The 26,340-nt window shown below is 43.6% G+C and overlaps 1 long non-coding RNA gene across 2 annotated transcripts; it reads right to left on the reverse strand.

The window, feature by feature from the left end:
- Positions 1 to 10,912: 10,912 nt before the first annotated feature.
- LOC308472431 lies at positions 10,913 to 23,419 on the reverse strand. Of its 2 annotated transcripts, none has more exons than XR_013983510.1 (3): positions 23,383 to 23,419; positions 12,369 to 12,658; positions 10,913 to 11,255 (listed from the first exon to the last, which is right to left on the reverse strand). It is a non-coding gene; the product is annotated as an uncharacterized lncRNA (long non-coding RNA). The 2 variants fall into 2 exon arrangements; XR_013983511.1 differs by lacking the exon at positions 23,383 to 23,419 and adding an exon at positions 14,081 to 14,176.
- Between the last annotated feature and the right edge of the window lie 2,921 nt (positions 23,420 to 26,340).

Raw genomic sequence — 26,340 nt, forward strand, 5'->3', positions numbered from 1 at the left:
TTTGCATTTGTTTCTTCAGGGAGTGTTGCCTGCTTTTTTGAGTGATTGTCTTACTTTTGATTGGTTAGATGGGGTCTTTCGGAGCTGGGGTGTTCTTTGCTTGCTCTTCGAATCTTTGCTTTGTTTCTTTTGGGTGTGTGTCAGTGTTTTGCCTGTTTTGTGTGTGGAGGGGATGTTTCCCAATGTTTCTTTGGTGAAATGGGTATCTTGTGTGCTCAAGCAGTTCCTTACATTTGCAGATGTGCCCCAGGTTCAGAAACATTGGGGACTTCTGCTTTAACCTTTTCAACTAGAACACAATCTCCGTTCCAACAAAGCTCCTGAGCCACAAAATGCAAAGCACTACTTGTTTCACTTTTCTGTCACAAGCTTTCAATATAACATTGACATAATTGTAGCCTTCTGGTTGATTTCCATCTTCCAGCTGTCTGTTCTTATTCTTCCTTGAGGACCATTTCTTTCAAGTGTCCCCAGGCCCTCAGATTTCATAGTTTGTCTTATTCCATCCGACGCTCATTCTCATTCCCTCTCTGCAACACATTCTTTCCCCATTTCTTTCAGATCATGCTTTTACTTTACAATTTAAATTCATAATCTATTCCCCCCCCCCAGCGGTTTCTCCTTCTGTTTCATTCTGCTTCCTTTTAGTCTGTTCTTTCCCCCTTCTGCATTGGTTACGAAATCAAACACAGGTAACCTTCAGCTTCTATGGGAGATTAACAGCTTGCTGAAGCAAAAACATTTTACTTTGTGTCCCAAAGTAAAACATTCATGGGACCTGTCTAGAAAACTTTCGCTGAAAAGGCTATGTTCTTCACTGAGACACCCCTATACAATTTATGCAATCAGATCATAAATAAAGGCAAATTTCCATATAGGTTTTTTTGTGGGGACAAAAAACCCCATATGGAAATTTGCCTTTATTTATGATCTGATTGTATCGATTGGCACTCCTTAGCTCTTAATGAGATTCACGAAGAAGGCAATTTCAGACTGACTTATATATGTGTGTTTGTGTTGTACAGGAAGCATTGAACCTCTTTTCTCTGTTTCTAGTATGGTACTATATCTGTTTTCTCCTGGTGCTTAGATTCCCCCGATAAAAAGGAACAAGTAATGTTGATACTGATATTGCATAAAATATTCAATGAAATTAGCTGCTTTGGTGTTGTAAATGCTTGTTTGTTTGCCTCAATCATTCTGCCATTCTCCTACTCATTATGTTTGAAAATGATGCATCCGTTTACACAGAGAAGTGAATCAAGCAATTTCTAAGGATCAGGCTTGCTATTTTTCCTGCTAAGGCAGTATTAAAGACAAAGGAGCAATGCAGGTAGTGTGGGTGTATTTGTGCTTGCCTTAGAAGAAATGATACGATTCAATATGGAATGGTTGGAGGGGAAACGTATTTGTGCAGTAGGCAAACACAAAGTGGATGTAACTTTCTGAATAGTGCGGAAGAGTTGCAGGTGACAGGACTGACTTAAAACCATTGAGATGAGGACTCACAAAATAACTGAATATCTGAATTCAGTGCTTTCGAATTTCATATCAGCCATAACATGCATTGAATTTTGTGGTTCAGGGTCAGGGTGGAATTGGATTTGAGCTGGACTTCTGACTCAGTTGGTAAACTCCAGTAAACCCAACGTCTGTCTCACTGCACATGGCATGGGTCTTCAATGCATCGTTCAGTATGATGATGAAATTGCATGCTAGAATTTCCACAGCACATGTCCAAAGGACTTGAACCCAATAATATCATAAATTGCTTTATTCCGCAGAGGTCTTTATGACTGGATGACTAGGCCTACTGGCCCTTTTGGACTTCATTTCGAAGTCCTGGAAGTGTTGGAGGGCCGCAAAAACTGAATCTGGGTGGCCCTCCTGCACATTAATAAAAGCATATGCATTTCCTCTGTAACTCTGGTACATTGTTGGTAGGCTAACCAAAGATTTTTTGACTTCTGCTTTCAACTGTGTGAGTTTTAATGTACATGAGCCTCTGCCCTCAAAATTCAGCGGAAGAGCTAAGCTATTCGCTGGTTGATTTAGAATGTGAGAACTAATCTGTAGTGTGTCTGTGTGGTGGGGGAGTGGGGGATATAGCCCTTTAACTATACTTTTCCCATATGCCAGCAAAGTAAATCTTCAGCAAGTGATAAAGGAAGGCAGCTGGAGACTTGTTTATCATCTTTAAGGGCTGCAATGAGATAAGCCTAAACTTCACTTCAAAACCTCCAGCAGGAGCTCTTTCTTCCCAGTGGTCCTTGGGTTAAAGGGATACATGAGATAGCAGAGAGGGTGCTTATGTGAAGCTTTTGGTATTAGTTCCTTCAAAAACCAGATTCTCTCCCACCCACCCCCTTTTGACTGCTTTAGCTCTAGCTTTTGCATTCTCATGCTCCAAACTGTTATTTCTTGTTTCATTACTCTGCCTCTGCAACTGTTTGGATCCTTGGCTCTGTTTGATAAAGACAGCGCCATTTTTATAAATGAGAACAGCAGGTGATGTAAATCAATGAATCTTGGTCAACTTTAATATAGGGTGGAAGTTAATATTTTCTCAGTGTATAAACTGAGATAAGACAGAAGCTGCTAGGTACAATTTAATCTCACCCCCCCCACCCCACAAACTGTGGCAGATGTTTGGATACTGGTTTGAATTTTACTGAGCATGGACAAAAAGGCTGTGATGCACAAACAGATCTCTAGGACTTAAGTGTGAGTTGCTGGTTCTGGCTGAATCTCTCATTGCTCTTTGTCTTTTATAGAAAATGTTTGTGTCCAGATATGGAAAACCTTCAGCTGGAATAAAGCATGGAAAATAACTGGGGATTGCGCAGTGGGACGCGCCTGTTTACAGAAATGGCACACGTAAATCACCTATAGTACATACTAGAGTTATAAACTGTCTAGCATGCTGCATCATTGACTAAGCCAGGGGTTCTGAAACTATTTGCACCTGGAGACACATGTGGAAATCTAAGAAATGATTGTGGAAATATGGTGCAGTGGTTAAGAGAGTTGGACTCTTAAACAAATAAACAAAAGTAACAATTTCACCAACCCCCCCCCACAAAAAACAACAACAACCTGGAGATGCTCAGATTTCCCACCCCCACAACACACACACACAAGATTAGGCAATACAGCTCAAGGAACAAGCACCTTCACCAAGTGAAAAAGCAAAAACAAAACAAAACAAAAAACACCCCAAATTAAAAAATAAATAAATTGGGAGAGTAGGGAGTCTTGATGGTCTGTAGGCTCTATAATGCCAGCAGTTGCCACATTGGGGATCCCAGGGTTAAGCAAAAGGCCTTGTAAAATCCAAATGCCTATATCTGATTCCTATTTGTATTTTGGAATGCATTTTGCAATTCCAAAATACAAATAGAACCCCAGAAGCTGAATAGATTTTTCAAAGAACCCCAGAAGCTGAATAGATTTTTTATTATTCGTTTTAGTTATTTAACAGTATGCAAGCAATAATAGGGAAAAGTGATTGATATATTTGATACATTTAACAGTCTGCAAAAAATAAGAAGGAAAGAACAGTTATTTAACAGTATGCAAACAATAATACGGAAAGGTGATTGATACATTTGATATATTTAACAAAATGTATAAAAATCTCAATAGTTTTTAAAACAACGTTTCCTGCTACCTTCACAGGCCTGATCCATGTGTTATTGGGGTAGAGTAGCTTCCCCATAACTGGATCCTTGTGCTTTTATATTTTATTATTCTAAGCTGCCTCAAGGTCTCTTTTGAAGTGGAAAGGCTATAAATGTCCCAGTAAATAAATAAAACTGTTAAACAGAAAATATCAAACTTTTGAAATTAGGTGTTCCTGCCTCCTGTATTGAATTTAATTTAGGTTAAGCAGAAGCTTCAAATGGCCAATGGCTGTTAAAGGAAAGCCACACCTTCCTAATAAAACAGAACCGAGATATATGCAGCAAAAACCGGGAAAGGAGTTGTCCTCTCACAAAAGTCACCTACAGTGGTGCCTTGGTTCTCAAATGCCTTGGTACTCAAACAACTTGGAACCCAAACACTGCAAACCCAGAAGTAAGTGTTCTGGTTTGCGAACCTTTTTCAGAAGCCGAACATGCTCCATTTTGAGTGCCACACTTCCATTTTGAGTGTTACGCTGAGGTCTGTCTGTTTTTGCTATTTCTTTAGTGTTTTTGTTTTTGCGGCTCTTTTTGTTTTTGTCACTATGTGGAACCCAGCTCAGCTACTGATGGATTTGTTTATTGCTTTCATTTTATGGATCAATGGTCTCGTTAGATAGTAAAATTCATGTTAAATTGCTGTTTTATGGGTTGTTTTTAAAAGTCTGGAACGGATTTAATCCATTTTGTATTACTTTCTATGGGAAAGTGCACCTTGGTTTTGGAACAGACTTCTGGAATGGATTAAGTTTGAGAACCAAGGTAGCACTGTATATTTGAGTTTATACATAATCTGGATTTAGTTGGCATAACAGTCTGTCAGACTCTGGGTATTAGCTGAGCAGAATGCCTGTGTGGGGTTTCCCCCCCTCCTGTTTTGCCATCACTAGTCAAGAAGGTGTCATGTTGTGTTTTGATCTAACATGAAGTACCAGCTAAATATGAAAGAAGACATGAAATGAGCTAGAAAACATGTCCTAGGCATCTTTCTAATTGGAAACCCCTTCCTTTAAAACAATCCCTCCTCAAGCAAGCGTCTTAAAATGATAACACTGGATCAGCCTGTGCTGTTTTATTCTCCCTTTGAGACTTACACATCATATTTACTCAGCAGACAAGTCAAAACAGGATTTCTCTCAAACTGTTGGAGTTGCGAGAGCTAGAACATCAAGCTGTGCCTTCTGCTTCGTGCTGCTCATCATCTCCCTGGTAAGATTCTGGAATCAGAGCCAAACCTGATGAGCAAAGGCAGGCCAGAAATGCATCAACCACCCTCTTCTATGGCTATAGCTTTAGTACTGCTAGTGGTGTAGAAAATAAATAAATAAACTCTCGGCTGCTGCATACTTGGAACACAGGTGGGCCACACAGGGGCCAATTTCATATAGTTTTATGATCAGAAGCATATTATTGAATGGGATCCTTTCGGCATCGGAAAAGCTAGGCATGCCAAAGGAACCTCAAACTTTCATGGTAGGCTTTGACGGTTTTTATTATATATACAGTGGTACCTCTGATTACATACTTAATTCGTTCCAGAGAGCCGTTCTTAACCTGAAACTGTTCTTAACCTGAAGCACCACTTTAGCTAATGGAGCCGGAGCATGATTTCTGTTCTCATCCTGAAGCAAAGTTCTTAACCCGAGGTACTATTTCTGGGTTAGCGGAGTTTGTAACCTGAAGCGTATGTAACCTGAAGCGTATGTAACCCGAGGTACCACTGTGTATACACACACACACACAACTGCAACAGATTTACAACTAATCTGCTGCTCTGTTTATTGGGTTTACAATATCTTCTGTTTTGCACCAAGCTCATTCGTCTCCAGAGCTGCTTGTCTTGCTGTAGAGAATCAGCTGAAGGTGGAAGCTTGCTTAATGTGTCAAACTATAGTAAGATGTTTGGAATTGCCTGCATGCTAAAACAGACGCAGAGCAGGACTTGTAGTCGGGTTGAGACCTGTAACACGTTTTTGAGCAGGAAAGGGGGACAGGTGAATTTAGGGTACTGCATGCAGATGCAAAAACCTTACAGTACTTTCCTGGCAGGGAGTGCTGCCAGCGGCTTCTTTACAGGGTCTGTTTCCTCGCAGTGATAGAGAGCAATGGAGATTGCAACAAATATAGGAATAGACAAATTGTGGTCTTTTAAGGGGGTCTTGGGACGCGGGTGGCGCTGTGGGTAAAACATCAGTGCCTAGGACTTGCCGATCGTCAGGTCGGCGGTTCGAATCCCCGCGGCGGGGTGCACTCCCGTTGCTTGGTCCCAGCGCCTGCCAACCTAGCAGTTCGAAAGCACTCCCGGGTGCAAGTAGATAATTAGGGACCGCTTACTAGCGGGAAGGTAAACGGCGTTTCCGTGTGCTGCGCTGGCTCGCCAGATGCAGCTTGTCACGCTGGCCACGTGACCCGGAAGTGTCTGTGGACAGCGCTGGCCCCCGGCCTCTTAAGCGAGATGGGCGCACAACCCCAGAGTCGGACACGACTGGCCCGTACGGGCAGGTGTACCTTTACCTTTACTTAAGGGGGTCTTAAAATTCACTTGTTTCCTGCTGCATTCTCTGGAAGGATTTTAACTAGGTATTTTAGTGATGTTTTGTTTTGATTTACTTTGTAGCTTTTTGCAGCTGTTCTACTGATCTAGAATGGACAAGTGACTTTACACAGGATAGGATGTCCTCAATGTGAAAAGCTATGGGGTCCAAATCTGGTTTAAAGATATAGAACCCTAAGAAGGGAGAAGAGGAAGAGCCTTGAAGTCGGTCATCGGCTATTAGCCTCTGGGCAACAGCCAGTCTTCCCCATGATGCTGAGGTGTATGATATTTCTATTTAAATTATAATAATTATTTCTAAATATGCATCTATAATACTCTGTGCATCTTTTATGCAAATCAGCACTCCTTTTATCCTTTCTTTTCTTTTCTTTTTGGTCTTGCTTGTCCTCTTTTTGACAGTAGGCAATTGGCCACTCAGGGCTGGGAATTTTTAATGTTATTCTTATTTACTGTTGTTTAGTTCTTATTTTGCTTTCTGGTTTAATTGTTGGAAGTTGTCTGGGAAGGGCTTTGCCCTAGAAGGCAGCTTATAAATATTTTTTAATAAATAAATAAGTAAATGTGTCACTTGGCCATAATGAAAATGTAGACATAATATTGCTTCCTTTGTGATATGGTGTGTTTAGGTGTTCCTGATGAAGGGCAGTGTACAAATTTAATAAATGTTAATACTTCCAATCCCCTCCCATTTGGGCAGGTAATTCTTAGTTATTTTGGAGTACTACTTTTGCTGTTAGTTCACATGTTTTAAAAGAACCAGTGAGAGCTTTTTGCTAAGGCTAGCTACTGTGCATGATAGTGGTGGTTCAATTTTTGTTGGGATGATCACTGGGGTGGGGGGGAGGGTTAGTCACAACTGCTGTGTTAGCCATGCAAGTCATGTAATGTGTAGTTTGACTATCAGTCCTAGAATTGAAATGGGGCTGAGTCTTTATGAGACAGAGGTGCCAGCTTCTCCAAAGGATTGGGAGGGGCAATGTGATGTCACACGATGTTGCGAGGAGCCACAGGGCAGAACCAAGTGCAATCTGAAAATAAGAGCAGGACTGGCCCCTCAAAAGATACATTTGGGGAGCTGAAACTGTCTCAGCCCCCAGGAGTCGGTGCCTATGTTGTGAGACTTTGCTCAAATTAGGGAGGACTTCCGGGACAGCGCCATCGGCAATGGCAGAGTTCCTCTGACTGAGAGGAACCTGCTCCGTGAAAATAGGGTCTTGCCACCGTGGCGAAGGCGGAGACCCTTTAAAAATCCCAGGCAGAGGAAGCCTGGGAATGTGGGATTCGGCTGACACCAGGAGCGCCTCCCCTACTCGCAGGGAAACCCTTTTTCGGGGATCCGAAGCGATGTGGAGTGAGTGGCGCAGTGTTTTGAATCAACCGCTACTTTTACGGAGTGAAGCCGCACAGCCGTTGCCGGAGAGCGCTGACCTTTTCCTGTGGACAATTGGACTCTAAACAAGTACCCGTGAGTAGAACGGAAAATTGGATTAAGAAATATTTTAATTTGGCACCGAAACGGGAAGGTTCTAAACAGGAAGTCCGCCTCCCGTTTTTTGTAAATAGATTGAAGCAAAAACTTTGTAAGCTAAAGTCTGGAAAGTCATATATAAAGTTCTAAATTTCCTTTATTCATCACCATCAAAACCCCTCTTGGAAGCAGGTGAAAAGAGGGGGATTTTTGACTGTTTAAGCCTGCAGGAGAGAGAGTAAAGAAAGATAAATTTTCCACCGTCTCAAACCTGGGAACGGGGTGTCAGAGACAGAAATTTATGGGGAAGTTCATCGACTGTGAATGGAACGTCTTTTGACAGATAGTTAAAAAAAAAAAAGAGAAATAAATTGACTCCAATGTTGCTTCTTGTAATCAAAAGAAACAAAGTATTTGAAAAGTGAAAGTAATTTTTCTTTGTTGGTCCTGCTTGCAAAAGATGGATACAAATAGAAATTGTCTCCTCTAGAGGGAGCTTGTTAATTTGTTGCCGGAGCTGATCTGGGGACCTCGCAGCTGTATGATTAGGATCGTGAGACCAGACTCTAACCTTGGGGAAAAAATGTGTTTACAAGAAGTCTTGGTGCTTGCTTTGTGCAAGACAAGTGCTTTGCTGGAGCAGATGCATGAGAAGATGGATTTGATGACTGTTGCAGTTAAAAACTTTGGACAAATGGCGAATACCCATATAGAAACCATTCAGGAACCAGCCCAGGAATCTGTTTTGATAGGGCAAGCGCAAGTGCGGAAGAAAATGGAGGAGGTTGCTGTTGAAGCTCAAATAACACAAATGGAGAGATCCGAGGCCTTGCAGGAGTATAAGCCGCTGTTCTTGAAGTTTGAATCTGGAGTGGACCAGACCTTAATCATCCTGCTTGGGTCAGTTCAACCGACGGTTCTAATGAGGAGGGGTTCTTGTAAATCACATAGAAGGAAAGTAAAAAAGGTTCCTCCCCCCATTCAGCCCCGTTGTCAACATACCCCGCCTTTGGTGTATTTTCATCGTAAAATATTCCTGTTTCTCCAGCCCGTCGTCTTCTTTCGCAGAGGTCACTTAAATTAGCAGACTTTACTCCCCTTCTTCACTTGCATTTGCTTCTTTTGTAATTAATTATTCCAAATTGCTGCAACTAGTGAGAGCCGATGTCCACACGGGGGCATTCTGCCTAGGGCCCTCACCCCCTTCTTTCGAATTAGGGGATGATTTATGGGCACAGCAGGCAAGGGCAATGTTCCCCATTTCCTTGGGGCAACAAGGGAGGCTGCCTACTCCCATAACAGCCTCTTAATTACCCCGTGTGGGTTGGAGAGATGGTATTGTCAGCCATCTTCCAATTCGCCCCCTAGTGGCCCCCGAAGTGCTAAGTATCATTATCGTCTTTCATCATTATCATCATTTATCACATCTAGTTGCATCTTTGAATATTGTATATTTAAGTCATCAAATGCATGTGAAAGGATAAGACTTGAGGTGATGCTGTTAAGATGATAGTGGTTGGTGCCTACCCATAGAAATCCAGTGATTATCAAAATACTCAAGATGAGTATCTGTAGAGGGAAGGGGAGGAAGAATAAACTTGTCCGTTGTTAAACTTGTCCGTTCCTGGTTTATGTATATTTGAAACAAATTTGTATGCACCCAGGAGCTTCACATGGCTTATTCTCAGTGGTATTCATGACCCACCTTCCACCCCACCTCAAAAAGTCAAATTTTGGCTGGTTTCCCCAGTAGATTTTCAGTTATTTGGGCCAACCCAGATGAAGAGATACTCAAATTATATTGATTCTCCTTCCCCTGACTATTTCGAATAGCTAACATTTATGCAAATGTTGGGAGGTTGCAGGCATCCCTGAGCTCCTTATCTGCCTTGCCCTTTTCCAGGTCATTAAAGGCCATCTCTTCACAGAAGGAAGACAGCAGAAACTAAGGGAGAGATGTGCCTGTTTGTGACTTACCAAGGAGGCATGTTTTGAACCTGAAAGCAAGCCAAGCAGATAAGAAAAAAACTGGGCATTTATCCAAGAGTTCTGCACGTTGTAGCCTGAAAGAGCAATCTGATAGCAGACTTTTAAATAAAAATTAGACGTTATGAAGTAATTGCAAGAAAATCGGAGGCAGCACAGCTAAAGCATCACCCCAAGCAAAGGCAGGCTCTTCACAGTCACTTTCCATAAACAGCATCTGCTTGGAAATTAAATTCTATTCTTTTATGTGCATCAAATCTGCACCTGTGAGGAAATCCGGACATAATGCCGGAGCGATTGCAGTCGGCAGCAGTATCCATGGCAATGAGATCAGACTCGGAAAGGAGCATGGGAGGCAGCTCCCTGCTTTTGGCTGACCTGTCACACATGATTGACGTACAAGAAAGGGAGATAAAATGCAGCTAAGTAGGTGCTTTGACATTTCATTATGCCGTTTGTCAAAAGGGTGGGGGGGCGAGAGAAGATGCACAACAACACAGGTGTTTGGCTGTTTCCTATTTCTTACTGCATTATCTGCCCATCTTTCCTTCATGGCGCTTAGGATCGTGCATGCAGTCCTTCTCCACTTCATCCTCACAACAACAATGTGAGGCAGGTTAGGGACAGGGACCCTGCTGGAACAAAACAAAAAAGGGGAAGCCTATCCTCATGAGAAAAGCTGGATTCCAGGCCTGGCCTGCAGGGATGGATGTGGCCACACACTGGGCCTCCCAGCAATGGCATCACTACCACCTCCTAGCAAGGAGAGGCAGCAGGGAGTTTGGCGAGGAGCAAACACACTGTCAGGAGTGCTGGAGTCAGGCAGGGCGGGGCCTCAGCAGTGGCAGCCTCTTCTCCTCCTTGCCTGCTCTCTAGCAGCCGCTATGAGCTAACCAAGGGAGGAAGCCAGCAGCAGCAGCCATGGAGAAGCCATGGCGTGCTCCCTCACAACAACAGCCACAGCTGCTATAGCCTAGGACAAATAGCCACCTGGCTTATCCTCCTCCCCGAGATCGGTGGTGACAGCGCTAGCAGGGGAAATAGGGACATTCCAGGATCAAATCAGAAGCCAGGTTGGCTTCCACAGTTCCGGGGCTGTCCCTGGAAAAGCAGGATGCTTGGAGGTGCGTAGTGGCACTCCTTCCTACTGGTTGAGAAGAGGGTTGAATCTCTCCCCCCCCCTTGCACTGTGAATCCAATAAAAATTGCCTCCCCTCCATGCATAGTATTAACTTCTTTTGCTTTTTATAACCCAGCTGCTCTCCTTAGTGTCACGTCCAGTTTGACCCTAACTCTGTTGCTGATCAGTTGTTGTTTTTACCAGCATTCCATACTTCGGTAAATTAACCACCAGAATGTCTATATTATGGTATAGCTCTCACCGCCAGCTTTTTGGAAGATGCGGTCCTTTCAAGCAGCCTTTAGCAAAGCAAATCCCTTTCTATAATAAATTAGTCCTGTCTGTGCCCTATGATTAGAACGATCTCTTATCTTCATGAGTCATTTTAATGGACATGTTTCTTGTCAGGAAGCAGTCACCATCTGTGCTGTCATCTAAGTGCTGTGTGGAAAACACAGGAAGGAAAAAGCGACCATCATTCATGTGCCTGTTGTACAATGCCAGTACACAAGCAATTCTGCAGTATAAAGCTGGATGTATGTCCAATTTGCATTAAAGGGTTGCTGAGGTTTTCACGGCTCCCGGTTCCCGTGTCTTTAACGGAAGCTAGATCTGCAGACATTAGCAAGTATCAGAGTTCATCACCATGCTGTGAAAAACCTAAAACTGCTGTTCTAAAAGGTAAAGGTAAAGGACCCCTGACAGTTACGTTCAATCGCGAAAGACCCTGGGGTTGCGGCGCTCATCTCGCTTTACTGGCCGAGGGAGCAGGCGTTTGTCCACAGAGTTTTTCCGGGTCATGTGGGCAGCATGACTAAGCCGCTTCTGGCAAAACCAGAGCAGCACACAGAAACACCTTTTACTTTCCCACCAGAGCGGTACCTATTTATCTGCTTGCACTGGTGTGCTTTCGAACTGCTAATGGAAGCCCTGCACAAGAACTGCCACATGTGTGATGGGATTTAACCCCCCCCCTGCACCCTCTACAATTGGTTGGTAGGGGCAGTCAACCAGAACAACATGTGGAGGGAGTTGAGGGGGAATCATTCTGTCTTGCAGACCGAAATGCTTACACAGACAGAACACTTGGAAGAACGTGACATTGAATTCCACCCTCTGTCATCCAGCGGTGGCCAACATGGTGCCTTCTAGATGTTGTGGACCTCAGCTCCCATCATCCTTAGCCATAGGCCATGCTGGCTGGGACGGATGGGAGTTGTAGCCCAACAACCCTTGGAAGGCGCCATGTTGGCTAGCCCTGATGGCACTAGTGCCAGAGGCTGAATGAGAGACTGAAGTGCTTTAGAGGTTTTTGATGATTAAGCAGTGTACAAATTCCATTAAATCAATCAATAAAATCCTTAGCGGGTCCATTTAGCTCTCAATGGCTCTGCCCTCCTTGGTTCTGACAGAAAAGTGGTGAAGAACGGCTTTGAAGAACTCGACACCCATCATTGTGACGCCTTCTCTTATGCTCTTACTGCTCCCACTGCTTCCCTCCCAACCCTGCGGATTTAATCTCTCTCTCTACAATGGCTTCTCCTGGGCAGCTACCTTTTTTTGTCTTGTGTGGGTGGCTTGTCTCTGGCTTTGTGGCGCTCATTTTAATTTTTCGCATGAGCACTGGAGTGTTGTTAATTCCATCCCGTCGGATTACCATTCGGCTGATCTTACGTGGCAAGCAGTCCCTATCGCCAGCTCGCCTTCTTTCTTTGGTGTGATCACCTCTGGCTGCGGCGCAGAATTTGGAATAGCTGAGATGGCTCTGGCACAATAGAAGCACGCAAGCATGCAGAGGGGCTGGCTCCATCCTTTGGTGAGCCCTTGAAGCATCACAATACATTCTGTGTTCATAGAAAAAGAGAGGAGAAAAACAGAGGGGGGAGGTATGATCAGGGTGTACTACTAATGACAAGAAATAAAAGTACCCACGTTTTTACACACACACACACACACACACACAAACCAGCAACCCAAAATTCCTTTGGCTGAGCAATTCCTACCTTAATAAGAAATCCAGACTGTTCGACTTTGTGGGATTTAACTTGCCAGCTGGACTAGGTAAAAGGCATATTTTATTATTTTCTGACATTCTCAAGCCTGTGGTTTTTCAACTCAGTTCTGGTTTTTAAATAGAAAAGAGAAGGTTGGGGAGGGAGTGTTAAGTATGGTGTAGTGTCAGACTAGGACCTGAGAGACAAGGATTCAAATTGTGAAGCTCGCTGGGCCAGTCACTCACAAGGTTGCTGCAAGGATAAAATGGGGAGCAGGAGAACCATGTATGCTACCCGAGCTCCTTGGAGGAAAGGTGGAATATAAATGAAATAAATAAGATGAGCAATGTTTTATGGAGCACTCTGTTATCCTTTTGTGCAGCCTCAGCCATGTTTACGTGGAAGCAAGTCCCACTGAATTCAGTGAGGGTTACGCCCTAGGATGTGTGTCTGGGGTTGCAGCCTAAGTTGTTGTTTAGCAGAAGCCATGGTTTGCATGGTAGCCTTAAAAAAATTAATAGGCAACAAACTTAATAAATTGTGCCTAGAAATCTATGTACATATAATGCACAGCATAGAAAATTAGTGCAAACTGCAAAGTACCCTCTGGAACCAATGGCTTCAAGTTACAAAAAATGATATTTTGGCTAAACATGAGGAAGAACTTTCTGACAGTAGGAGCTGTCCGACAGTGGAACGGTCTTCCTTGGGAGGTTGTAGAATCCTCTTTCTAGGTGGTTTTAAGCAGAGGTTGGATGGCCATCTGCCATGGATGCTTTGGTTGAGACTCCTGCATTGCAGGGGGTTGGACTAGATGACCATTGGGGTCCCTTCCAACTATACAATTCTATGATTCTACATGGGCCCCACTGAAGCTGCTTTATATGGGCCATAAGTCCACCTACAACGGTGTGCTGCCTTCTCTGACTGGCAGGAGAGCTCTATGGCCTCAGGAAGAGATCTTTCCAGTCATCCTTGTCACTGAAGTTGCTACTGGGATCTTCTGTGTGCACAAGCATGTGATGTACCTTCCGATAATTAATTAATTAATTAAACTCTTGTCCAAGAGTTCCTCCAAGGAGCTTGGGACAGTGTTCACACAGCTATCCCCCCCTTTGTCTCACAACAGCCCAGTGAGGTAGGTCAGACTGAGAGTGAGTGGCTGCCCCACAGTCACCCAGTGGGTTTCATGGCTGAGTGGGAGGGTTTGGAAAGTCATTCCTTGTCTGGCACTCTTGACACCTTGCCACATAGCCTCTCCTTTTCACCTACTTTGAGGAACACGCCTGTGGTAAAGCCCTGCACCAATACGGAGCCACGTTGCAGTGCAGCTTCAAGGTTATGCAGGCACAAACGCTGATCCCTAGATCTGCATTTAAAAGACCGCATTCCCCAATGAATTCCAATTTTGGCAGAGAACACTGTTATGTCACAATCCATACCCTTCCAATAATTTCTTTAAGTGTGCTGGAGCTGTTCCTGAGAACACCTGTGAACTGTTAGGTTCTACGGAGCTGACAAGACAAGTCAGACTCAAAATAGAATTAGACACTCAAATAAATTGCTTTAGCACCTGCACCATTGCTCTCACTAGGATAAAAATAAAAGGTCTATCAATCCTCATACTTTGGGCATACGCTTCTGCTCAGCTGAGGTCAGTGTGAAATGTTTCTCTGCTTTGATAAAAACCCTGCATAACTAGCCAAATGCATTGTGGGAGTGTTTCATTTACCTCAGAGATAATTTGAGTATGAGCTGGTATTAGACTCAGAAGATTATTCTAAATGGGCCATTGGTCTTTCTTTTTTTGGTGTGGCAAATTGCTATGAGACACACTAATCCCCTGTTTGTTATTCCCAAGCCATTTTAAGTATTTCAGTGACTCATATTCTAATTAATGAAATCTGCCTTAGGAAAGTAATGACTGAGACCTGGCAAAGAGCATAACCAAAGTGTGAGGAAATGAAACGAGAAACTGTACTACCAACATCCTAATGGGATATCACAGGGAAATACATTCTCTTCCCTGACCTCTACTTAGCATCAATTCAACAGAAGACAAGGCTCCACAGCAGCTATGGAGAAACTCCAGAAGTTGTTGGAATTCAGCCCACATCATTTCTCACTATTGACCATGCTGGGTGAGACTTATGGGAGATGGAGTTTAACAGCATCTGGAGGGCCAGAGGTTGCCACTGTCTGGTCTACAACCTGGTGGGTGTGAGGGCCAAGTCTCTACTCTCCCACTCTTGCCATTGCCCATGTCCTCAAGATGTCCTAAGCATATTGCTTGCCATGGAAAGAGCATACTTGTTCCTGCATGAAAACAACTGTGATACCCTCCAATGTTTTTCTGATGAAAATAGGGACATCCTGAGGCTGGCAATAGGAGGGAAAAGGGGTTCTAAGGTTGCAAACTTATGCATATTTACCTGGGAATAAGCCTTGCTGGTGGCATTGGGATTTAACTCTGAATAAAAATGGATCAGCTTGTACTGTGGTGGGCCTTCTGGTGGCTGCCCATTGGCCAGATATTGGCTGCCAGTTGTCCTTCACTGAAATGGGTCTAAAAATAATATTTGGGCTCTAAACCTTTCCCAGGCATTAACATGGCAAATTGCATAGCCAATGATAGATGGTAAAACTTATCCATAATCAAAAATGGATAAACCCAGATGAGAAAATTGGTGAGAGTATTGGACTAAGACCTGGGAGATCAGGGTTCAAATCCCTATTCAGCCAGCAAGCTCACTGGGTGACATTGGGCAAGTTGCTACTTCTTGCCCTAATCTACCTCACAGAGATGTTATGAGAATAACATGGAGATGAACTGTGTAAGAAACATTATTTTTGAAACATTGGAAAACCCTCAGATTTGTTCTGTGCTCTCTGTATGGAATTGAAAGCAGGTGACAGTCACCCCAAGCAATGACACACAATATTTCAGTGTCCTCTGACTCTAAGAAGTAGCTTGTCAAGTGAGACAGAGCTGACACACTAGTTTCCAAGCAGGTGAGTCACTGAGAAGATAGACAGAGGGATGAAACTGAGAGGGAGAGGTGGAGGAATGAAGCAATGGGGAGGTTGTTGCAGTGCAAATGCATTGGCAGAACCAATCTGGCACTCCTGCTGGTGTGTTGTCACCATGCCAACCTCCCCAAGACCTTCTCCTTGTAGTAAGCAACAATGACACTTATGCCAGGAAGCTAGTGTAGAAGTTTGGCATGCCAAGCCACATGGACTCATATTTGTTCCTCTCTCCCCTCCCCTTCCCATCCTCCTACCATCCTCAGCATGTGGCTGTCACACACACAGCCCTGGCTGAGTCATTTTGCTTGTACGGTGAGGTAGACAGGACCGTGTAGTGTGACTGTAGCTGTAGCTGCTAGGCAACAGGCTAAGTCAATTCCCAAACAGCTTGCTGACACTCCGGTAGCATTTAGAAGCTAAGATGCAAGCCTTGCATAAGAGCAGCCCTCCACCAGCCATGTACACAACTGGCTATCCTCTACCTATGGGAAAATAATTTCTAGCAATTACTTGCAAGGAATGACAGAATAACTGCTGGCAAGCTAGGTGATGCAAAGACTGCTTTTCTCTCCCTTCCCTATCTCTAACTCTATATCTACAGAGAGAATGGGGTGGGTGGGATGAGAATGCATGCAGTATATTCTAATTACAGTGGTACCTCGGGATACAGACACTTCAGGTTACAGACTCTGCTAACCCAGAAATAGTACCTTGGGTTAAGAACTTTGCTTCAGGATGAGAACAGAAATCACGCAGCGGTAGGAGGAGGCCCCATTAGCTAAAGTGGTACCTCAGATTAAGAACAGTTTCAGGTCAAGAACAGACCTCCAGAACGAATTAAGTTTTTAACCCGAGGTACCACTGTACTAGCTTTGCCAACTATGTAGTAGAGCTAACCTAATGCCTTCAGAGTGGAGTGAACAAAACCTAGAAATTGTACTGGGATTTTAAAATTTTACATGTAGAATGGAATAATGAAATGCACAAAGTGCATCGTTCATAGGTTGGTGCTGTTCTTCCAGAGCAGCATGCTGATGTGCCACTTCTTCATCAGAGTGAGGTGGGGGTGAGGGAAAAGATTGTCATTCATCCATGAGCAATCAGCTCCATTTCCTTCTTTTCCCCTAACAGTAAGCAAAGCAAGCCTCCAGACTGTCTTATAATAGCCACAGGGCCAGCAGCGTCTTATTCTCACCCTTTCATTTTGCTAATAGCATTTGTCCTTGTCCACTGCTTCCCACGCACTGCTGCATTTAACACTCACTGAACCCAGGGAAGCGGTGCCACTGAGTCACTAAAACCACTGGAGGATCTGTTCTCTGTTTCCTCTCTCCTTCCCTCTTCTGCACATTTTCTCTGCCATGATCAGATGAAGAGGCTGTCCTTGTACTTCTAAATTGCATGTTAGGAATTGGAGCATTTTGTTTGATCTGAACAGAAGAGACTGAGATTCAAGCCCAGACAATATTGTTTTGCCTTCATTGTCTCTACAGGCACTGCAGGAAAATCTTGAGGGGACACACGCACACACACAAACATTTTGTCATTTTAGAGGAATGCTTAAATTTATTGAAATAAATACCTAGAAGCTCAGTTCAGTTCATAGGTTTATTTTTCCAGCCAAAGACCATGACAAACTTGTACCAATAGTATTAATAAAATAATACAGAACATGCATCCATAATATGAGCCACCACCCATGATGTAAGAGAGAGAAGTTACCAGAGACACCAACCAACTCAAATCCATCTTGATTTCAAATTACATCTGCAAATCACCACGATTGATAGTGATTTTATCTAAAACTCCTTTTCCCTGATTATTATTTTTTGCAGCCAGTGTCCAGAGAAGCTATTACTGCCACTCAAAAGAAACCAAATCATTTCTTTGTTTCATCATAGCTTCCTCATAATTTCCCTGTTGTATTCCTTGTGGTGGTTCATTCAGGAAGACCAGGTTTGCTATGGTCTCATTGCTATGGCAAACCTGATCCATTTCAGGACTGTTCAAGTGACTATCACCAACCCCAATATGCTACAAACATTCTCAAGCATTATTTTTTTAAGAAGCAAGAAAACTTAAATTTTGATCCTGTACTAGCAAGATGCACTAGTGGCAGTCAGCAGAACAAGGAGGTGGTACTTACCGGTACTTGACCCCCTGTCACTGTTATCCATACAGCTCACTGGGAAGGAAAGGTGATGGATGAGATAGTGACAAGGGCATGATGCAAAATCCAGCAGTACCTCACCACCATCTTGCTCCTTCCTGTCTCCCTCCCAGTAAGTCACACCAATACTGGTGACAGAAGGTCAGGTCAGTGCCACCACCCCACCTTCTGACTGCAACTGGGAAGCATGGAAAGGAATGGAATGAAATTGGTGTTTCTGGTTTAAATCTCAAGGGTGGGATGGAGTTGCATCATTAGCTTCCTGGCAGGTGGGTCGCTGTCCTGTACCAGAAGGGAGAAGGAGAGGGGCAAAGCAGTACATAGGTCAGTGTGGTGTGGATGAACACACCAGTGGAGACAACATGGCGCTCCTGTCATTTAATTTGCACCACACCAGTCTCTCTCACCCTTCCCCCTCCTACTAAGCAAAAGTGGCCCACCTGCCAGGAAACTAGAGTGGCGACCCCACCCCGCCCAGATTGCTGCTGCAGATGAGTTGCATAGGTCAACTTGGATGTCCTGGAATTTGAAAGGATGTTTGTGGAGACCAGCCATTAAGTCTTCACTTAATGGTGAATAAATGAACTGGTGGGAGCCCAGCCAATAAATAATCTGAAGTCATGGGTGAACAATAAGGGAGCCAAGTTTGCGGATGACACCAAATTATTTAAGATGTTAAAATCCAAAGCAGGCTGCAAAAAATCAAAATGTTTTCCTCCAAACTGGCTGAATGGAGAAGAAAAGGGCATATGAAATTCAGTATAAGTGAAAATGGACACCACCACCCAATTTTAGCTAAAAGGGGGGGGGAGGGATGGGGGATCTTATTGTAAAACTAGTGGGAAATCTGAGCTTGGAGACTGCTGCAATACTGAGGAGAGAATTTTAGAGGTTTATATGTTATATGTTGTGCAATGAGAATGAGTTGAGATAAATTATTCACACCCTCAGATTATTCCATTTCATCCCATGAAATTGAAAGCCTGTAAATTCGATACAAAACAGAACACAGTAGTGGATAATGTGGTGGAGTGGCGGTGCTTATCTGACCTCTGGTTGGTCCCATTGCTGGTGAGGTAAGGGCAGCACAAATGCACCAGCTAATCTGGTGCTGCCACTGGTGCATCTGCACAATACTGACTTGCTTCTGCCTTGCCTCCCCCCTACATTCCAGTAAGCAGTAGCAATGCAACTCATCAGAGGCCAGGTGGGCACTGCCATCCCACCACAATGTCTGCTCTTGATTCAAAACAAAATTAATCTATGGACAGGTCTGACCCAAGACATTTTGCCGCCCGAGGCAGAATAGCAAATCCTCAAGTCAGTGTGCACAGTATGCAAAGCTAGCCAATTTATTTTTGCACTTGAGATAGAAAAATGTACTCTCTTAGGCAGTGCAACAACAACAATTTTTTTAAATGCCCTTACGTGGCACTCAAAATCGGCTGCCTGGGGGATCATTCAGTCATATAAATAAATCTCCCTACCTGTCTATCAGATCCAGATAACCATATTCTTCTCACCAAGCCCTCCCCTCATTCTGCAGTGAAATATTCCATTCGTACAGGAATGGATATCAGCTGAGCTTAGGGATAGCTTTTCTTGTAATGGCTTCTGGCTGCCTTCCTGGATTCAGTCTACAATTGCTCTCATTTGCTGATTATCAGGTACAGTCACAGCTAGTTTCAACAGCATATATCCAGAATGTATTGACATGGTGGTACATCACAGCAAGTCAATGTGAATAATAAGCTCAGCTCCTTCAAGGATGTTTGCTGACTAGTGTGGAAGATAAGTTTCCAGTCTTTGCTCATAGGTTGAATACTGAAGCTTTCCTAAGTATTATTTGATCAGTCTATATAGAGGTGGTAAAAATTCAGGTTCCTTAAAATATCCACAAACTTATCTTTGCTCTTCTCCCATTTTCTTTGTGTGCCGAGTTTCGAATTTTTATTTATTTTTTGCTGTAGATCACACTTGTTTAATTTTGTGTGATTGCTCATGCATGTTGGATAGCCTAAGCTTGTTTGGTGCGCTAAGGCATGTTAGGATATTATTTTTTAAGGATAAATAGTACTGATGGGTTTCCACAGGGTTTCCAGCTCTAAGCTCCAAACCTTGACAATGTCCTTTCAGATAAATTATATGCAGCATAACAAGGGTTGACCTCCTCTTCCCAGAGGAAATGAAATGCAAAAGGTATCTTGGTAGCATTAAAGAACTGTCTTAAACCAATTGAGGTCCACTGGAAATTCACAATTACGAGTGACACCAACTACATTATTCAGTTTTATCTTTGGCACCATCACTACGGTGACTCCTTCCCCCACCAGTCCAATGACAGCATCTCCACAAGAAGAGGAGCAGAGCTTCAGGAGACATATTTGGAGAGACATTGCTGGATTAAAACTAAAGACTTTGTAGTGAGTGTCACAAACTAGGGATTTCAGACACAAGCCATTGGTATCTGTGAGTTCTTTCACTGAATGTTGTTGAACTACCCATGTGGATAAGTGGACTTGGAAGATCCGAGTCTATGGCTGGCACTAGATCATATCCCTTTGAAAATTTGTACTCCAAAACACATTGCCTGTGTGTAAAGCAGGGTCTTGGCCTTCATCTGAAGGTGCGTCTCCACCCCCATCATTCAGCCCAGACACTGAGGTCCAGCTCCGAGGGCCTTCTGGCAGTTCCCTCACTGCAAGAAGTGAGGTTACAGGGAACCAGGCAGAGGGCCTTCTTGGTAGTGGCACCTGCCCTGTCAAGGATGTCAAGGAAATAAACAACTATCTGACTTTCAGAAGACATATGAAGGCAACCCTGTTTAGGGAAGTTTTTAATGTCTGAAGTTTTATCGTGTTTTTAATTTTCTGTTGGGAGCCGCCCAGCCAGATGGGCAGGGTATAAATAATAAATTATTATCATTATCATTATCATTCTTCCTTTGTTTGCCCCAGAAATAGGCCAGTTGCAGACAAGGGGGAGAACCTTGTTCTACCCAGCCAAATCTAGTGTCTGCTCATGAGGGCCCTAGATGGGACTGCTTTGGGGAAGGGGTGCCAACTTGAATAAAATTTGGGGGGAGGTAAGTCCCGCCCCACATACTTGATCACATGACACAGCACACACACACCATTTGAATGCCAATGCCCATCAACTGGGGGGGAGGGCTCAAATATTTTATGGGGGGGGGCAAAGGGACCTTGGCCCCTAGGAGTTAGCTCCTATGCTTTGGGGACATAAAGCCAGATGGCGTGAGCCTCAAAAACCATGTGGAAATTACAGTGCAAAATTCCCATAATTGAAATGGGATTGCAAACAGCAATTAATGTGGAAATCAACAGTAAACATCTGCTTGATTTCCAAAAGTGGCTTTTATATCATACAAAAGATCACAGAAAATACGGAAATGACCAGGTAAGGAATTGGAATAAAATGCTGTCTGAATACAGCCTGAGAGAAATCCCAGTTGACAGATGTCCTTACGCTTCGGTATTAAGCTTTCAGCCTTGCTGGCCCTGTTGTTTGGAGTGGAACAGAGTGGGGAGAGCTTGCGTCTGCTACAAAAGACAATAGCACCAAAACAGGGCATCAGATCTCCTTAAGTAGAGCCAACTGGACATCCCCACTAGATGCATGCAAAAGATGTGGGCCATAGACAAGAGGACCCATCTGAAGTCAGATGATACTATCATTCCTATGTTCCAGCAGAACAGAAACTGATCCCCTCCTCCTCAGTGCATTTTGAACTAAATCGGTTGGATTTGGATGCCAGCAGATTCTGTCCCACAGGCTACAACAATCTAGAGAAAAGGGAAGCACACTTACTGACACACTCAGGTCGAGTGCCTGGAACAACTTTCATTTCAAGCGAGGCTTGAAATGGAGCCAGCATGTCAAAGGAGATAAAAGAGACTAACACGGAGCAAAACCAGAAAAATAATAATAAGTGAACCAGTCCTGCCCGAGGAGAAATCAACACTGGACAGCTTTTGTTTCAGCTGGTTTTTTTTTAATAATGCATGAACACTGCTAACAAATCTGCCATTTTCACACTGTTAATTGCAGAAATATTTGCCACTTCCCTGGGGCATTTCTCTCACCCTCCTGACATGTTATTCCCCCCCCCCCCAACAATTCTTTTCCACCTGAAGATTGCAAAGAGACAATCACTCAGAGAGTGGAACACAAAAGAAAAAGTGGGGGAAAACAAGAGAGAAAACGAGAATGCAAACAAGATATACGTGAGTATTTTGCCTCTTGTTTCTTTTCATGCAATTTTTCTAGGCTAGCGAATCTATTAAAATAGGTGCAAACATTCGAAATATCAATAGCAATAGTGGCTATGCATTTTGTGCAATAGCACTGCAGTACATTGGTGAATATGTGAATAACAGGAATATGCCCTCAGATATCTGTATATGTGCCAGTGTCATGACCCATTTTCCAAGGGTGTGCAATGAATGCACATGTGTTGCTCAAGTTTACTTACTTGTTGCCACATTGACTATTAAGTCTCTCGGAGCCTCACACTGTAGAGAGGACAGCAGAGTTGCGTAGCTCCTCTCTATTGACTCTAATGTTTAACCATGCTAGCATCCTTTTGGGGCTGGTTTATTCATTCATTATACTATGAATGACCTAGGAATTCTAATGACCTTGGCTGGCCACATGACCCGGAAAAACTGTCTGCAGACAAACATCGGCTCCCTCAGCCAGTAAAGCGAGATGAGCACTGCAACCCCAGAGTCGTTCACAACTGGACTTAACTATCAGTGGTCCTTTACCTTTAGGAATTCTAAAATGGCACTCTGGGGATTTTGATAGACTGTTACATTTTAGCTTATATGGTTTCAAAGCCCTCGGCACCTACATTTGTGCTTGGAGTCAGGCAACTTTGACCACTGTAAATAGTCATGCCTACTTAAATAACCATACCTTAAAGACAATCACTGCTAGTGCTAGTGTTCCCCTCCATACAACAAGATCTAGAACAATTATTCACAACTATTTGCCATTTTGGAGGTGACACTTGAAATTCTAAGTCTGACTTTATTGCAAATGTCACAGCTGACCACCAAGCTTTGCAATGTGATTGTTTTAGACTTGGCATCTCTTGATTTCAGCATCAGCTCTGGATGGTGTTTTTTTTTTTTGGGGGGGGGGGGGTTTCTAGTAGTTAAAGTGTGGGAGACAAGGATTCAAATCCCCACTCAGCTATGAATCTCACAATGCGGCCTTGGGCCATCCCTGTCTCTCAGCCTAGCCTACCTTGCAGTGTTGTGAGCAGGATAAAACCAGAAGCAAGAGAGCCACGTACGCCATCTTGGGATCCTTGGAGGAAAGGCAAAATAGGAATTCAACAAATAAAGACCTAAATGATGGCCTCAGCGGGCTCCCACATCTGCTATGCTGTTGCTCTCTGCTCATTTATTTCCTCTCTTGCTTGGAGCCCAGTCTGCGCAGCTGTGCAGAGGACAAGACCAGCAGAGGCTGATGCTCCTTCTGCTTGCACTTGGCTCTGCCCACTTGCTCAGAGGGGACAGGCGAACAGGTCAGGCAGTGAGAGCTATGGAGCTCCGGGGGCTGGCAGGCGTGTGGGTCCTTGGCAAACATGCAGCGATGTTGACCCCTGACCCCGGCTTTCCTGATTGTCTTGGCCAGCTTCAAATATGTGTTTTCATAAGCTGTCAGCTGTCAGACAGCAAACTTCATTGCCTATCAGCGACTAAACTGTATGAAATGCTAAGTACCAGTTCCTGCCGTCCACCAAATACTCTCAGATGCTAAGTGCCTTGGCACCTCAGCTATCAAGTGCTGTCAAATACTAAGCAGTGTGTCAGGCTGTCAATACTGAAATACAAAGATCAAATACAAAGATCAAATATTTGAGGAGCATTGGGGCGATAAAATAAAATAAACTGAGTCCTCAGAGCATCAATGGGGAATCAGCAGCAATAGTATTTTCAGGGGAGCTTTTCAGGAGCAATTCATTTCGGGGACATCATCCTGACACCATACCTGGCCCTGCAAGAGATGCTGGCCTGTTTATGATTGCCTGTTAAGCTTGTATTGGGATGCCTGTTTGTATAACTGCCCATTACCCACTTATTCCGATGGCTGTATTTCTTTGAATATTACATAATACAGCAACATTGTGAGGCTGATATAAGTCTCATAATTAAATCACCCCACAAAAAAGAAATGTATTTCCCCAAAGAGCTTAAATAGAAGACAAGAGACACTAGTATGTGGTAGAAGGCGGGTGGTTTGGGTGAAGGAGAGGACAAGGCAATAGACAAGATTAGCTGCTAAAAGGAAGACTTTACATATTAAAATGCCATTTGCATACATTATCCTACATCAAATGAGCATCCTGAAGGTTTCACAAAAGATTGCTGCACAAATATAATTTCCCCCTCCTCCTCCAAGGCGATCTGCTTAGTCTACGTAAGCCCAAGTTGAACTAAGAAAAATTGGAAAGCTAAACGATCATTTGATAGTCTATTAAAAAGCAGTTTCAGATCTTTAGGAAAGAGAAAGGTGGGAGTGTGGAGGAGGTGCCATCTTATTATCTCCCTTTGTCATTTGATCATCAAGTAACTTAAGCGAAGGTTGGAAGGGGCACAGGAACACGGCAGTTCCATGCCACCCTTGCCCTGACTTTGGCTTAGCACTGAGAAAAATTCTCTGGCGGCACTAATAGAGTAACAGGAAGCAATTTATGCTCCTTTACAGTTGTCGTCTTCTCCCTTGTATGGGGCTGCCCAGTCTATAGGATCATGGACAATGTATAACAAGATGTAGAGCTTTATCGACCTTATAACTCACCTTTGCATATATTAGGAGGGATGTACGAAGCCTTCTCTAATATTTCCACCTCCTTGCAAAGTGACATCACATGCTTGGGACACTTACGTCACAATCCTATGTATGTTTACTCATGAGGAAATCCTTGGGCTACAATCTATATGCACTTTCCTGGGAGTAAAGCCCCAGTGAGCACATTGGGAATCATTCCTGAATTAAAATGCACAGGATGGTGCTGTTATTCGCAAGAATGGCTATACAGTTCATCATAACGGTTGTTGTTATTTCACATTTTTGCTTGGACCCTTGCATTATTAAACATTATGCCTCTGAGTCCTGATTTAATTAAGCATTGCTCCTATGTACTTTGGAAAGGAATGAGTTGTAGCATTTGTTCAAAAAGGTTGCTATTGTGCAGGATATTGGCTATTGCTCAAACAGTTCCCCATAAAAACACTAGGCAGAATTCTGTGTTTTATTTTGTTCATTTATAAACCACTTTTCAGCTTGCTCTTGCCCATTCTGTAAAACAGGCTTATTTGTGTAACAAATTTACCCATTTCCCCCTTTTAAGCTATCAAAACCACAACAACATTTTTTTTTTTTTTTTTTTTTTGCAATCTGTGGCTATATTTACTTTTTGAAAGCCATTAAGTGAACACTTATTTCTTAAAATGAAAATGGAAGATACAGCCCTAGTTATTATCTTCCTGCTGCAGTGCAATCCTGTTGGTGTTTACTCAGCAGTCAGTCACAATTTGTTCCATGGGGTTTGCTCCCTAGTATGTGTGATTAGAACTGCACCCTTACATGACAATCCTACATGTCTACTCAGAAGTAAACCCCACTGAGCTGAATGGGACTTACTCCCAGAAAAGTGTGTATTACAGTCTTACAGAGCAATTGAAATTGAATCCAGGAAGCAGTGGGGCAGAGTGGAGTGGTAGCCAGGGCAGAACAAGGGACTATCTATCTATCATCTATCTATCTACTCTATATCTATCTATCATCTATCTATCTATCTATCTATCTATCTATCTATCTATCTATCTATCTATCTATCTATCTATCTCTATCATCTACCTACCTACCTACCTACCTACCTACCTACCTACCTACCTTATAGTTATACCAGCTCTTAGCTGGCATGGCTGAGGGTCTCAAGGATTGTGCTCCTCGGGGAACCTCTGAACTTTGGATCTAGGGCTCCAAAATGGCCTTTCCCCCAAATACTCCATTTCAGATCTTTCTACTGACCACCATCCATGGGGGGGATCACTGGCAGTAGCTCTCTGCCCAACTGGGTGATGCTGGGGCCTCCACTGTGGGGGAGCCCCATCCCTCACAACCAGTGGAGTTCCTCTCCACCAACAGAAGCCACTGGAGAGGTATCTGCACGCCGTCCAAGCTTATCAGGCATCAGTTGGGGTGGGTGGTCACAGTTGCACTGTACCTCTGGTGCATGTGCCTCAGCTTATTTTTTAAATTTCTGCCCAGAATTTGGCTGCAATGCTGAGCCCCT

The sequence above is a fragment of the Podarcis pityusensis genome (assembly GCF_964106645.2).
Source record: "Podarcis pityusensis genome assembly, chromosome: 2".
In the NCBI taxonomy this organism is placed as follows: Eukaryota; Metazoa; Chordata; class Lepidosauria; order Squamata; family Lacertidae; genus Podarcis; species Podarcis pityusensis.